The 15,651-nt window shown below is 52.4% G+C and overlaps 1 non-coding gene across 1 annotated transcript; it reads left to right on the top strand.

The window, feature by feature from the left end:
- Positions 1–13,498: 13,498 nt before the first annotated feature.
- Positions 13,499–13,640, top strand: LOC144950420 (U4 spliceosomal RNA). Its single transcript, XR_013640377.1, has one exon. It is a non-coding gene; the product is annotated as a U4 spliceosomal RNA (small nuclear RNA).
- Positions 13,641–15,651: the final 2,011 nt, after the last annotated feature.

The raw sequence follows: 15,651 nt of genomic DNA, 5'->3' as shown, positions 1-15,651 counted from the left end.
GGCAGGATGAGATGTCGTCTGAAGGGTCGGGGTGAGAGGCTGACAGGTAAAGAAGATTGCGGTGTCGTCGGCAGATGGGCGAGACGAGTGATTGAACAAATGTGTCGTGAACCTCTCCACCACCCGACACAACCAGTAAGGGTTCGTCACGTAAACAACGCGCCAATTAATTACTAATAATATACTAAAATAGTGTATAGGGTAGTATACAATAGTGTATAGTGTAGTGTATAGTGCATAATGCACGGGCATAATATGACTTAAAACCCCCCGCCAAACCTCCTACGCATTTCACAAATAGTACTAATCGCATATCTGCATTTCCCATAAATATGCTAAATTCCTCTTGATATGCAAATTATTTTGTCAAGGCGCCCTTCCCCCCTCCATCCCAGCTTAAATAGACGCTCCAAGCCTGGGGTGTGTCATTCAGACTCTGTCGTCTCGACAGACCTGTTCTTCACCTGAGGACGGCTGCTTGCGTTGTGGCCGAAACGTCGTGAGAATTATTTTATTTTGTTTTATTTTTATTATTGTATTATTTCCATTCTACGTGACTTTACCGAAAGAACCAAGAAGATGTAGTATACTACTTCAGCCCGCCGGTGTGTTGGAGAGTGATTCCTCAACGTTTACAAATTGAGAAAGTTCGACGTTTAGCTGGTAATTACATCCAGTATTCTGGCAAATCGCCCGATGATGATGGTGCTGGATGGGATTACCAGCGTAACGTCGGACTACTCACATTTGTAAATGTTGTGGATTCATTCTAGATTTGAAGTTTTCGTGACTGCAAGGATCCATTACTCTTTGGTTCTTTCGGTAAAGTCACGTAGGTGAAAAAAAACTAAATCACGACAAAATCACGAAACGTCGTGATTTTATTTTATTTTTATTTTATTTTCACCTACGTGACTTTACCGAAAGAACCAAAGAGTTGTGAATTCACTCTCCAACACACCGGTGGGCTGAAGTAGTAAACTACACTATACACTACACTATACACTACACTACTGAACACTACACTATACACTACATTATACACTACACTACTGTACACTACACTATACATTACACTATACACTACACTATACACTACACTATACACTACACTACTGACCACTACACTATTCACTACACTATACACTACACTATACACTACACTATACACTACACTACTGACCACTACACTATTCACTACACCATACACTACACTATACACGACTGAACACTCCACTATACACTACATTAGTAACTAACTGGCGCGTTGTTTACGTGACAAACCTTACTGGCTGTGTCAGGTGGTGGTGAGGTTCACGACACATTTGTACTTACGCGATCGAACCCAAAAAAACCTTGATTACCAATACCACTGGCAGCGAAGGCCTGCTACGCGTTGAACGGATTGAAAGGGGACAAAATTAACCCGTAAAAACAAAGTTTTTCACTATAAATCCTTTATATGCGTGGCGGCTAGAGTCCTCTCGTCCTCTGGCTTGAGATGGCTGCCACCTATGGGTCAGATGATTGCCTGCCACCATTAAGCAATTGGTAATTAAATATAAAAAAAATCCTAAAAACTGTAACATTTTGGAAAAAAATTTTCACGAAAATAAATTGTCTCGCACAACGAGTCTGTGTGCAAAATGTCAGCTCGATTAGATCACGGGAAGTGGGTTCAAAAACGACCGAAAGATTTGCACGGTCGTAAGCGCACAAGCAAGCAAGCAAGCGAACTTAATATAAAGGATTTTTAAAAAAGCATTGGCATCAAGGGGAGGACCCAACACGGAGCCCTGGGTGATGCCAACCGTGACGGGGGTGGGGGGGGGGAAGCCACGGCTACAAAGAGACGGTGGATGAACGGGAAGTGAGAGTGAGAGCAAAGCCCTCGACGTGGTGAGCGTAGGGCCGGGTCAAGCCGTGGGTGGGGGGGGGCTTCAGGGGCTGCAACCCATGGGCCTCCAGAGATTGAGCGAAAAGTTGTTTCACTTGTGAAGGCCGAATTTTATGTGGTCAGCCTTGGAAAAAATAATTTTTATTTTTCTTTAACTTAGTTTTACTCCTAATAATAATATGGTTTTCCCCCTTTTTTGGCAACAAAACTGAAATCATGTCGGTATTAACCACAATACTTGTGGTCAAAATGCAAACGAAAAAACACACTCTGATAATATATGCATTGTTGTCCTTGAAACTGATTAGTCCACACCAGAGAAGGCTTTCTTTTGAGCCTCGTCTCGGATGATGATGATGATCAGGATGATGATGATGATGATGACGACCATGATGATCAGGATGATGTTGATGATCAGGATGATCAGGATGATAATGATGATCAAGATGATGATGATGATGATCAGGATAATGATGCCGACCATGATGATCAGGATGATGATGATGATCAGGATGATCAGGATGATGATGATGATGATCAGGATGATGATGATCAGGATGATGATGACGACCATGATGATCAGGATGATGATGATGATCAGGATGATGATGATGATGATCAGGATGATGTTGATGATCAGGATGATGATGACGACCATGATGATCAGGATGATGATGATGATGATCAGGATGATGTTGATGATCAGGATGATGTTGATGATCAGGATGATGTTGATGATCAGGATGATGTTGATGATCAGGATGATGTTGATGTTCAGGATGATGATTCGATGTGTCTCATCACTCGCTGGCTATGCGGACTCAGGGCCAATCGCGGTTGGGGGGCGGATCTACGCCGCGTGGTTTGAGTCCTAAAGTCGGCGTACGTCTTGAGTCTCATCTCTGGCTAGAGGAGGAAGAGGGGGAGGGGGGAGGGGTTGAGGGGGGGGGGAGGGTAGTGGGGTGGGGGGCAGTGGAGCGAGATCGCCCCCCGTGAACTGTTAAAGAGGGCAGCGGAGCAGAACAGAAGTAATGGCGTGGCGTGGCCATACATTCCCGGAGTAATTGTAACACGGCTCTTCACCGGCCATGTATATTCATCAACACGGGGAGGGATAGCCCCCACCTGCCCCCCCCCACTGTGTGTGTGTGTGTGGAGGAGGAGTGGGGAGCGGTAGTGTAGCGGTGAGCGCTACGAACCTGGCGACTCGAGTTCGATTCCCCGCTCAGGGACAACACCCAGTGGCGATTATTTGAACCGGTCCTGGGCATCCCCTGGGTCGACTCGGCCTCAAATGAGTGCCTGGCACGATGTGTACACTTTTTCGCTGGGAGACAAAGGCGGCCGGGCGTGGTGCTGGCCACCCACCCCTTCGTGTGCTGTGCCGGCCTTCAGAGATGCTGTTCGCTAGCAGCACTTGCCCCAACATTCTGTTAAGACTATACGGGGGATCTTTGTCTTTTATTCGTCGAGGAGGAGCGGTGGTGCAACGGTTAGCGCGCAGCGCCATGAACAAACCCGGGCATCCCGAGACGAGATTCTCAGCTGACACGACTAACATCAGTGGCGAGTGAAGACTCGATTTATCAATCCTGTAACCGCTGGTCAATGACAATCCGCTACTGACCAAGGCGGTGAAGTATGGTCAACCAGCCTCCATACGCGACAACCCCTTGGGAGAGGAGGCCTTTTCATCCAGCAGTGGATTGTGGCAGAGGGCTCAACATTCGGATGATGATTGCTGGTGTTCATTGTCACGGGCGAAAGCTGCAGCCTTGCAATTGCTGACGCGTGGCACTGCTGACGGAAGGCGCCTCCACTCGAAACCACTCACACACTCACTCACACACACACTCACTCACACACACACTCACTCACACACTCACTCACTCACACACTCACTCACACACTCACTCACACACACTCACTCACTCACACACACACACTCACACACTCACTCACTCACACACTCACTCACACACACTCACTCACTCACACACTCACTCACACACTCTCACACACTCACTCACACAACAACAACCGCCATTCGCCACTAAGTGGCGGTGACGTCACCACGACGCTTGTGCTAGGCCATGTGCACCTTGAGGCCACGTGAAGTGTCGAACGCCCGCTGGCAGGAGGTCACGGGGCAGACCCAGGTGCCACGGGTCGACTGACCGAGATGACCGAGACGACTGGCTGATGCACCACCTGTGCCCCCTACTGTGCCAACTTGCTGTGCTTTAGCCACCCGGCGCTCCGCTCGTTGTTGTGAGCGTCGCTCCTCCGCCCTCCGTTGTTGTTGGAGGGCGACTGCCTCCAACTGCCCAGTAGCGTCCTTCACGAGCCTCCTCCACTGAGGCCGATCTTGACACCGCTGGTACCAGTCATCGGCAAGTCCACTCAGCTCCACGTCCTCCTGTACCACATCACTCCATCTCTTCTCTAGCCCGTGCCGCGCCCGTTTAGCCCCCTCGATCCGGCCGAACAAAAGCTGTTTAGGCATGCGGTGGCTGGGCATGCGGGCTACATGACCCAGCCAACGCAGCCTTGCCTGCAGGAGGAGCTCACTGATAGGACTTTGCCCAGATCTTTCAAGGACTTGTGAGCTCCTCACACAATCCAGCCTGGTTAAACCCAGGATGGATCGTAGGCAGGCCAGCCTAAATGTTTCCAACCGGCGAAGATGCTCCACTAGGGGGGTCCACGTTTCGCAAGCGTAGAGAAGGGAGGGAATGACCGTGGCCGAGAAGACCTGAAGCTTCGTGCGGAGCGACAGACCAGGTAGCTTCCACACAGCGTTACGCAACCGACGAAAAGATATTGCCGCTCGACTGATTCGGAGTGAGACCTCTGCTGATAAACTGGAGCCGGTCATAAGCACACTGCCCAGGTATGGGAAACTCTCCACTCTCTCCACAACTGCCCCATCACCGATTGGGAGTTGTGGGGGTGGAGTGCCAGATGGTACAAAATACCCAGGCAGGTGCTTAGTTTTGGTGGGGCTGATGGTAAGGCCCCACCTCTTAGTGGCACGCTCCAGTCTCAGCAGCAGCGTCTCCAACTCCTCTTCTGAATGAGCAGCTATTACCAAATCATCGGCATACATAACGTGGTTGACCAATAGGGAGCCATCCCTTGATCGCACCCGGGCGTCGATCAGCCTCCCATTATATCTGTACCAAATGGTAATTCCCCCGGTACAGCTATTGAAGGCTTCACGAACTACGCAGTCGAAATAGATGTTAAATAATGTGGGAGCCAGAGGACATCCCTGTCGCACCCCAAGGTGTACAGGGAAATGCTCCGACTCCCGGCCACGTAGTTTTACCCGGGCCCGCTCACCATCATGAAGGTCCTTAATGATCGTGAGCAGAGGGTCAGGGACTCCGAAAGCACGAAGAACAACCCAGAGCCCAGTCCGACTGATGGTATCATAGGCCTTGACCAGGTCAATAAAGCAGAGATGTAGGTCTTTTTGGAATTCCCTACACCTCTGCTGTAGCAGACGGACAGAAAATATGGCATCTGTGCAGGACCGCCCTTTTCTGAAACCGCATTGGGGCTCCGCAAGCCTCTCCTCAGCGTGCCTAGCAAGGCGATGTTGAATAATCCTTGCCAGGACCTTACCCGGCACACTGAGGAGTGAGATGCCCCTGTAGTTGTTACAGTCGGTACGGTCCCCCTTCTTAAAGAGGGGGACCACCAGGGCATCCTTCCAGTCCTGCGGAACCCGTCCAGTGGTCCAGACTGTTGTTATGATGTCATATAGGGCAGTCTGTGCACAAACGCCACCCTCCCTCAGCATTTCGCTTGGGAGATCATCTCTGCCCGGTGCCTTCCCTGGTCTCAGACTCCGGATCGCCCTCAGTACTTCCTCAACAGCTGGTACCTCAGCCAGCCACTCACAGGGGGTGACCTCTTCCAATATTTGAGGCACCGCAGCCTCAGCAGGGTTATCCCCACTTTGTGCCATGATGTTTTCCTGGCTGAGAGATTTTCCCTCCCCCAGGACCTCACAGAAATGCTCAGCAAATCTGCAAACCAGTTCCTGGGGGTCGGAGATTGGATCACCGTTTTTTCCTCTAATGATGGTAATAGGTGTGGCGCTGCAGGTTACTTTTTTGATGGAGTTAAATAGTGATTTGTGATCGCGGGCCACTGAGGCAGACTCCATCTCCTCAGCAACCCGCGACCACCACCCATCCTTACAGCGCCTTACGGCTCTCCGAACCTCCGAGCGAAGGCTGCGGTAAACCTCCTCATTCTCTGACGTGGGATGCTGTAGGCGATGAGAGTGGGCCTGTCGCTTTTTCTCAATTAACCTGAACACCTCCTCCGTCAGCCAGGGTTCCCGGGGAGGTCTGGACCGCGTACCCAAAGCAGCCATTGCAGCTGCATGAGTCACAGTCTTAAACCTCGCCCATTTACCCTCGACATCAGGTGGAGTGGGGGACGATGCCAACCCCAGCTGCAAGCGATGATGAAATTCTCGCTTGCAACTTTCATCAGCTAACTTAGACCAGGCCACTTTTGGTTGGAATGGGATCCTGGGTGTACACCCACCACCGGAGTGGAAGAATGGCAGGCGCATCTTACAGATGACTAGTCGATGGTCAGAGGGCAGATCAGCTCCACGGTAGGTCCTGGTGTCAAGGACATGGGCTCGCATCCGCTGGTCCGTCACTATGTAGTCCAGCAGATGTTCTTGCTTGGACCCGGCATGCATCCATGATGTTGTGTGGATGCGCCGATGCCGGAAGAGCGTGTTGGTAATTACAAGCCCATGGGCTGCACAAAAATCTAGCAGCCTCCTACCGTTATTATTGAGCTGATCTGGCCCATGCCTTCCAATCACTCCAGACCAGGTGCCAGCATCATGACCAACTCGGGCATTGAAGTCACCCAACAAGATGACTCTGTCCCGAGTGGCCACTTTAGCCAGCACCTGTGACAGGAGGTCATAGAAAGCGTCCGACTCATCGGCTTTGCCTGCATCCCTCCACGGATGTTCGTCTTCGGTGGGGGCATAAGTAACCACGACCACCACTCCTCGCCTCTGGTTGATGGGAAGGCGAGCCCAAAGTATCCTGGGGCTTACAGCTTCCCACACCTCACCGCCACGCTCCCACGCCCCCTTCATTCTTTTGTTCAGAAGAAGAGCCACACCCTGTTGTTTGGCAGTCTCCTGCCCCGAGTAGAGGACTGTCCACCCCTCATGGTGGCAGGAGCCAGAACCGGTCCACCGGACCTCCTGAATGCCACAGAGATCCAGGCGGTACCGGTCCAGCTCCCGACAGAGGAGTGGCAGCCTCTCCTCCGCAGTGAGCGTTCGAACATTCCACGTGGCCATCCGCAATGGTTTTTCGTTGTTTCTGGAGAAGCCCCGAGGGTTAAAATTCAATCTCCTGGCTCCGCCAAATGGGGTTTGGCCAGGAGACGTCATAAAAGCCTGACCCCCCGGGGCCTCCGGCACAAGCTTATTAATTACAGGTTTATGTTTAATTCGTAGTTTAGTGGTGGTTAATTGAAGGTGGAGGGGTTACCAGCCCCTCGCACCCGTCCAGAGCCCCCGTTTAGCCACTGTGGTGGTCACAGACGCCATGAGGGGAGAGGCCAATGGGCATTGGCCCTTCCCCCACAGCACTGCCCACGACAGTGTTGCCCGTCCGGCACCGCGAGGAGGTAGGAGGTTGTTTTGCCGGACTCACACACTCACTCACACACACTCACACACTCACTCACACACACACACTCACACACTCACTCACTCACACACTCACTCACACACTCACTCACACACTCACTCACTCACACACTCACTCACACACACACTCACTCACACACTCACTCACTCACACACTCACTCACTCACACACACTCACACACTCACTCACACACACACACTCACACTCACTCACACACTCACTCACTCACTCACACACACTCACACACTCACTCACTCACACACTCACTCACACACTCACTCACACACACTCACTCACTCACACACACACACTCACACACTCACTCACTCACACACTCACTCACACACTCACTCACACAACAACAACCGCCATTCGCCACTAAGTGGCGGTGACGTCACCACGACGCTTGTGCCAGGCCATGTGCACCTTGAGGCCACGTGAAGTGTCGAACGCCCGCTGGCAGGAGGTCACGGGGCAGACCCAGCAGATGCCACGGGTCGACTGACTGAGACGAGTGGTTGAGGCACCACCTGTGCCCCCTACTGTGCCAACTTGCTGTGCTTTAGCCACCCGGCGCTCCGCTCGTTGTTGTGAGCGTCGCTCCTCCGCCCTCCGTTGTTGTTGGAGGGCGACTGCCTCCAACTGCCCAGTAGCGTCCTTCACGAGCCTCCTCCACAGAGGCCGATCTTGACACCGCTGGTACCAGTCATCGGCAAGTGCGTTGGTGGGTGGGTGTCTGGGTTGGTGGGTTATTGAGTGGCTGAGTTCGTGGCTGGGTGGGTTGGTGGGTGGCTGCAAGGGTTTGTGCCTGGGTTTGCTGGGCGCGTGGCTGTGTAGCTGGGTGAGTGGCTAGCAGGCAGGTTGTGTGGCTGGGCGGGTAGCTAGGTGAATGGCTGGCAGGGTGAATGACAGCGTGAGTGGCTGGCTGGGTGAATGGCTGGCAGGGTGAATGACAGGGTGAGTGGCTGGCTGGGTGAATGGCTGGCAGGGTGAATGACAGGGTGAGTGGCTGGCTGGGTGGATGGCTAGGTGGGTGGCTAGCAGTAAGGGTGGGTGGCTGGGTGGGTAGCTGGGTGGATGGCTGGCAGGGTGACTGAAAGGGTGAGTGGCTGGGTGAATGGCAGGGTGAGTGGCTGGCTGGGTGGACAACAGGGTGAGTGGGTGGCTGGGCGGGTAGCTAGGTGAATGGCTGGCAGGGTGAATGACAGGGTGAGTGGCTGGCTGGGTGGATGGCTGGCTAGGTGGGTGGCTAGCAGGAAGGGTGGGTGGCTGGGTGGGTGGCCGGCAGGGTGACTGGCAGGTTGGGTGGCTGTCTGGGTGGATGGCTGGGTGCAGAGAGAGCAATTCAAAGGCATGGCAGCATAACACGACACCCGTGCAAGGTTTCATCTGTATCGAGGATTTACATCGCGATGCACGAGCAGAGGAGGCTGGAGTGGGTGGTAACACCCGTGCCTCAAAGCGACAAGGGCCCTGGGTTTGATTCCCGACACGGGCGCCCCTGTTTGTGTGGAAGTTGAGTGGATCTCCCTGAGGCTCACTGTGAGAGTGAGTGGATCTCCATGTAACTCACTGTGAGAGTGAGTGGATCTCCCTGTAGCTCACTGTGAGAGTGAGTGGATCTCCCTGTAGCTCACTGTGAGAGTGAGTGGATCTCCATGTAACTCACTGTGAGAGTGAGTGGATCTCCCTGTAGATCACTGTGAGAGTGAGTGGATCTCCCTGTAGCTCACTCTGAGAGTGAGTGGATCTCCATGTAGCTCACTCTGAGAGTGAGTGGATCTCCATGAGGCTCACTCTGAGAGTGAGTGGATCTCCATGAGGCTCACTCTGAGAGTGAGTGGATCTCCCTGTAGCTCACTGTGAGAGTGAGTGGATCTCCCTGAGGCTCACTCTGAGAGTGAGTGGATCTCCCTGTAGCCCACACATTCGCTCAACTCACATAACTCACGCAGCCACTCAGCCAGAGAGTGCCCCCCTCGCCCCCACCTCCCCCCAACGACCCCTCCCCTACGCCCCCCCCCCTTCCACCCAACGACCCCTCCCTTACGCCCCCCCCCCCGCCCCAATCACGGTAAATTCACGGAGCGTCTCGGGAGCTCCCAATGTAAATGCCATCACCCGTATAGGAGAAATAATTTAATAAATATTCAAATCCAGAGGCCAGGATCGCGAGCGGAGATTTGCGAGCGCCCTCACTGGGGGGGGGGGGGTAGAAGGGGTGTTGGCAAGGAGGCGATTTACGCACTCGCCGTGGAGTCGGTGGGAACCCAGAGCTCCTGGGGGGTGGGCTGGGGGGGGGTTCACCGCCCACCCCCGACCCCCCCTCCCATCTCCCGCTCACAGCGCCAGGTGGTGGTGGTGGTGGGTCGTGGTCGGAGCGGGGTTGCGATGCGAACCACGTGGGGCCCCCGGTTCGATCCTCACTCGCGGCAAGTGCCAACCGCGAATGTCTGAACGCGTCCTGGGCCACGGGTCGGCTCAGCCTCATATGAGTGCCTGGTGCGGTGTGTAGCAAATATCTCCACTGGGCAGACAAAGGCGGTCGGGCGTGGTGCTGGTCACCAAGCCCCCTCGTAGACCGCTCCGGCCTTCATAGGTGCTCGCTAACAGCCCTTGCCGCAACAGTCTGTTAAGGCTACACGGGGGATCTTTGTTTTTGGTAATGATGACAATGATGGCGATGATGTTGATGATGTTGATGATGTTGATGATGGTAAGGATGGATGATGATGATGATGAGTGCCCGGTGTTGTGTGTAAACATCGGAGAGGCGGTCGGGCGTGGTGCTGGCCACCCACTTCACACTCACAGTGAGCTCCGGGGAGCTCCACTCAATCTCAGAGAGATCCGTTCACATCAACGCATCCCCGGGTTACTCTGCATCCCTCATCTAAGGGGGTAGCCGATTACTGGGGGGCGGGAGGGGGTTAAGAAGGTGAAGTTGGGGGGGGGGGGGGACTGCCATGATCCTGGCAGGTGCTTCAAACAAATCGGCATTTAAATATTCACGCCGGCATCGGAGTGATGGTGGTGGAGCTTCGTGTGCGATGTGTGAGCCGTGAACTCGCGCTTGCCTCGTGAGCCGCACGTGACGAATACTATCGCCTTCATTTATTAATTATTTATACGCCAGAAGGCCCCCCCCACCCCTGCACTGCGCCTCGCCCACCACTTATACTGGTTCGATCCCGACCCCTGACGTCTGCTGTATATATTTGGAGTTTGCGTGTCTCTCTCTCTCATCATCATCACAGTGGCTAGGAGATGTTAACTACCTCGCTTGGTATGCAGCAGGTCGTGGGTTCGATCCTGACCCTGACGCCTGCTGCTGTATATTTGTAGTTTGCGTGTCTCTCTCTCTCATTATTATCCAAATTACAGTGGCTAGGAGATGTTAACTACATCGCCTGGTATACAGGAGGCCGTGGGTTCGATCCCGACCATGACGCCTGCTGCTGTATATTTGGAGTCTGCGTCTCTCTCCCTCTCATCAGCATCACAGTGGCTAGGAGATGTTAACTACATCGCCTGGTCGTGGGTTAGATCCAGACCCCTGAAGCCTGCTGTACATGTAGAGTTTGCGTCTCTCTCTCTCTTTCCCCGTGGTCGCGTTGATTTTTCGCCGGGTCCTCAGGTTTCCCCCCCCCCCCTCCACATTTGCGATCGACATTACGCGCTCAGCGTATTTGCCTGCCATGCATTTTAGTGTGATGATGATGATGGTAAGCCACAAACTTCGTTGAGCTATCATTTGTGATGGTCAGTTCACTTCTGTAAAATAGCTACCTAGCAGCTCAATGGAGGGGGGGGGGGGTCTTGCCTTGTAAACTAAAATCGTTAGTTCGTAGGTTTTTTTAAAAGTTTATTTTAGCCACGGCGACCGCACGCAGGAGCGGCAGATTGGATGCCTGCTGTGTATTACGTGTTCTGCAGAGAGTGAGTGAGAGTTTCTGTGTGTGTGTGAGAGAGAGTGAGCGTGTTCGCTAACAGCACTTGCCCCTACAGTCTCTGGAGGCTATACGGGGGATTTTTGTCTTTGTGTAGAGTCCTGGGCTATCCCATAGGTCGACGCAGCCTCAATTGAGTTACCTTGGTGCGATGTGTAAACATCGTTACTATGCGGGAGACAAAGGCGTCCGGGCGTGGTGCTGGTCACCCACCCTCCCGGCCCTTTAACTCACTAACAGCACTTGCCCCAACAGTCTGGTAAGGCTATACGTTGGGGGGGCACCTTTGCCTTGTGTGTGAGCGTGGCTGTGATTTGACTCCACCGTGACCATACCCACACACAGCAAGTGAGATCGCCACCTTCCCTACACGGCAGGGACCTCCTGTAAGAAAGAAAATCGTCTTGAGACTCAAGAAAGACCTTCACCGGGTTGAACAAGCGCCATCACGAACACATTCCTGCGGAGGGAGCTGGTAGGAACGTTGGGTTGCTCGGTCAATGGCCGGGGTAAACGGCGGCGTGGTGTATTCCGCAAAATATGGCCGACTGTGAGGGCGGGCACAAGCCGGAGTGAGTAGGTTAAACGTTGAGTTTTATAAGGGCACCACGGGGTGGCCAGCACCACGCCCGGCCGCCTTTGTCTCCCCAATGTTTACACACAACACCGGGCACTCATCATCATCACCATCATCACCATCCTCACCACCATCATCATCAACGTCATCGCCATCATTGTCATCATTACCAAAGACAAAGATCCCCCGTGTAGCCTTAACAGACTGTTGCGGCAAGTGCTGTTAGCGAGCACCTATGAAGGCCGGGACGGCACACGAGGGGGCTTGGTGGCCAGCACCACGCCCGACCGCCTTTGTCTCCCCATTGGCGATGCTTACTACAGACCGCACCAGGCACTCATTCGAGGCTGAGTCGACCCAGGGGAGGCCCAGGACCGGCACAGATATTCGCCACTGTCGTTGGCCGTGTGCGGGAATCGACCTCGGGTCGCCGGGTTCGCTGCGCTAACCGCTGCACCACCGCTCCCCCTAGATCCCCCTCCTGCACGCGTGAAAGGACCCCCCGGGGGCCGGGGATCGAGCCCAGATTCCCCTTCTTTGAGTGTTGCGCTGTGAAGCAACGCGCGCGTAACAAGCGGCGGTGTGGAGCCCTGTCGGGACCGGTGATTGAGATGCAAGCGGCGGTTTCACGGTGACGGCAGAGAGAGAGAGAGCTGCTACGCCAAGCTCGCCATTTACAGGGCGAGGAAGGTGGCCCTGGAGGGGAAACGTCCTGCCAGCAGCCTGGGCATCTTCCGCGCTCTGGTCGGAACCCCCAGGGTGTGTGGGCTGGAGTTCCGCCATGCGGCGCGGCTGACCCACGCCGTGCCGGCCTTCAAGGAGCAGTGGGCGATGGAGGAGGAGGCCGTGTGCTCGGTGGCAGATGACGGGGAGCTCTGCATGCTGATGTGAGCTACCCGTCGGAGGCCGTCGGACTGCGAGGGGGGCGGCGTACAGAACGAGAGAGTGAGAGCGTGAGCGAGAGGTGGGGGTTTACATAAAGCAAAGTTATTATAAAAAAAAAATTACGAAATGATGAACGAAGCAAAGTGCCGACTACACCGAGCATCTTCTTGTTTGCACTGATCGTAAAAAAAAGGGGGAATAGGAGAGAAAAGAGGAAGAGAGGGGGTAGAGGGGGGGGGCAGAGAGGGGGGTAGAGAGAGGGGGGGGGGGCAGAGAGGGGGGTAGAGAGACAGGAAATGGGAAAGGAGAGCAGAGCGAGACATATTTTGTTAAATATTTCATTTAAAAAGGTTTACATAAAGCAAAGCATAAACAAACGAAATGATGATAGAAGCCAAGTGCCGACTACACCGAGCATCTTCTTGCTTCCTGTGATCGTAAAAAAAGAGGCGAGAGAGAGAAGAGAGAAGAGAGAGATGAGAGCTTTGTGCAGTGGCAGTGTCGTAGCCAATGAGGTTCATCCGTGGCGCGATTATTGCTAATTGAAAACTTTTCCCAATACCCCCGCCACGCTGACTTGAAACACAGTCGGTGTCGGCAATTTTTGCAAGCTCTCTCGGGATCTTTGGAAAAATAAAAATAAAAAAAAAGAGAGTGGGAGAGATTTTTTTTTATTTTAATTTAAAATATGGGAGAGATTTATCGGCTCCGTCACGAACCGTGCAGAGTGCCCGCCCTCTTCATCGCACACGCGGCGTCGCATCCCAACTGCACGGCCACGCGAGGTGCCTCCTGATCGGGCCTCTCTCGCCTCGTACGCGCGGGTCCCACCAGGGTAGGGGCAGCAGCCGCTCAGGATTGTCTCGCTCTCGTCGAGACAAAGAAAAATAGAGAGACAGAGTGGGCGAGAGAGTGGGCGAGAGAGTGAGCGAGAGAGTGAGCGAGAGGTGGGGGTTTACATAAAGCAAAGTTTAAGAAAAAAAAAATTACGAAATGATGATCGTATAAAAAAAGAGAGAGAAACAGACAGAGAGCGAGACAGAGAGACAACCAAAGAGAGACTGCGAGACAGAGAAATAGACAGAGACAAAGAGAGACAGACAGAGAGACAAAGATAGACCGCCTTTGTCTCCCCAGTAGCGATGTTTGCAGACTGCACCAGGTTACGCATTTGAGGCTGAGTCGACCGAGGTGAGGCCCGGGACCGGATTAAGATAATCGCCATCGGGTGTTGGTGATCGCGAGCGGGAATCGAACTCGGGTGGCCGGTTTCATAGCGTTGACCGCTACGCCACAAAAAGAGATAAAGATCCCCCGTATATTATATTATTATATTATTTTATTATGTTTTATTTTTATTATTTTATTACTTCCCTTCTACGTGACTTTACCGAAAGAACCAAGAAGATGAATCCCTGCAGTCACGAAAGCTTTAAATCGAAATTTTATGATGTTTTATTTTTATTATTTTATTATTTCCCTTCTACGTGACTTTACCGAAAGAACCAAGAAGATGAATCCCTGCAGTCACGAAAGCTTTAAATCGAAGAATTGTTTTATTATGCTTTATTTTTTTATTTTATTACTTCCCTTCTACGTGACTTTACCGAAAGAACCAAGAAGATGAATCCCTGCAGTCACGAAAGCTTTAAATCGAAATTTTATGATGTTTTATTTTTATTATTTTATTATTTCCCTTCTACGTGACTTTACAGAAAGAACCAAGAAGATGAATCCCTGCAGTCACGAAAGCTTTAAATCGAAATTTAAATCCCCCGTATAGCCTCGACAAGACCGCTGGGGGCAAGTGCCGTTCGCGAGCGCTAACGCGCGTCGCCCCACGCGCGCGCACGTGGGGCTTGTGATGCCGTCGCATTAGCGAACAAAAGTGTGGGTGGGTGTCAGATTACAAACCCACCTCTCCTCTCTCGTCTCCGAGGCTTGTCCCCCCCCGTGAAGCAGATTAATTCCCGCGGAGGGGAGTCTTGGAAACTGCCGAGCGGACGGCCGAGAAAAAAAAAATATCCAAACAAAGCCGAGAAATAAGCTTCGTCTTTGTCAAGCGAGATTATTTAAATTCTCTTGTTATTGTGTTTAACACGTACAGAATAATAGCGTCGGACTTTCGCGACCGAATATTATTCATGAGAGGGTTTTTTGTGGGTTTAGATCGTCATCATCATCATCGTCACCGTCATCACTATTATCACCATCCTCATTATCACCGTTGTAATCGTCACCACCATCGTCATCATGATCATAATCGTCATCATGAACACCGTCATCATCGTCGTCACCACCATTATCATCACCGTCACCATCATCATCGTCATCATGATCATTGTCATCGTGATCATCATCGTCGCCATCATCACCGTCATCATTATCTTCATCATGATCATCGTCATCATCATCATCGTCACCATCATCACCGTCATCATCATCATGATCATCGTCATCATGATCATTGTCATCGTGATCATCATCGTCACCATCATCACCGTCATCATTATCTTCATCATGATCATCGTCATCATCATCGTCACCATCATCATCACCGTCATCAGCATCATGATCATCGTCATCATTGTCATCATGATCATTGTCATCGTGATCATCATCGTCACCATCATC

Source organism: Lampetra fluviatilis, chromosome 57 (assembly GCF_964198595.1).
Source record: "Lampetra fluviatilis chromosome 57, kcLamFluv1.1, whole genome shotgun sequence".
Lineage (NCBI taxonomy): Eukaryota > Metazoa > Chordata > Hyperoartia > Petromyzontiformes > Petromyzontidae > Lampetra > Lampetra fluviatilis.
This window is presented reverse-complemented; position numbering and strand designations above follow the sequence as displayed.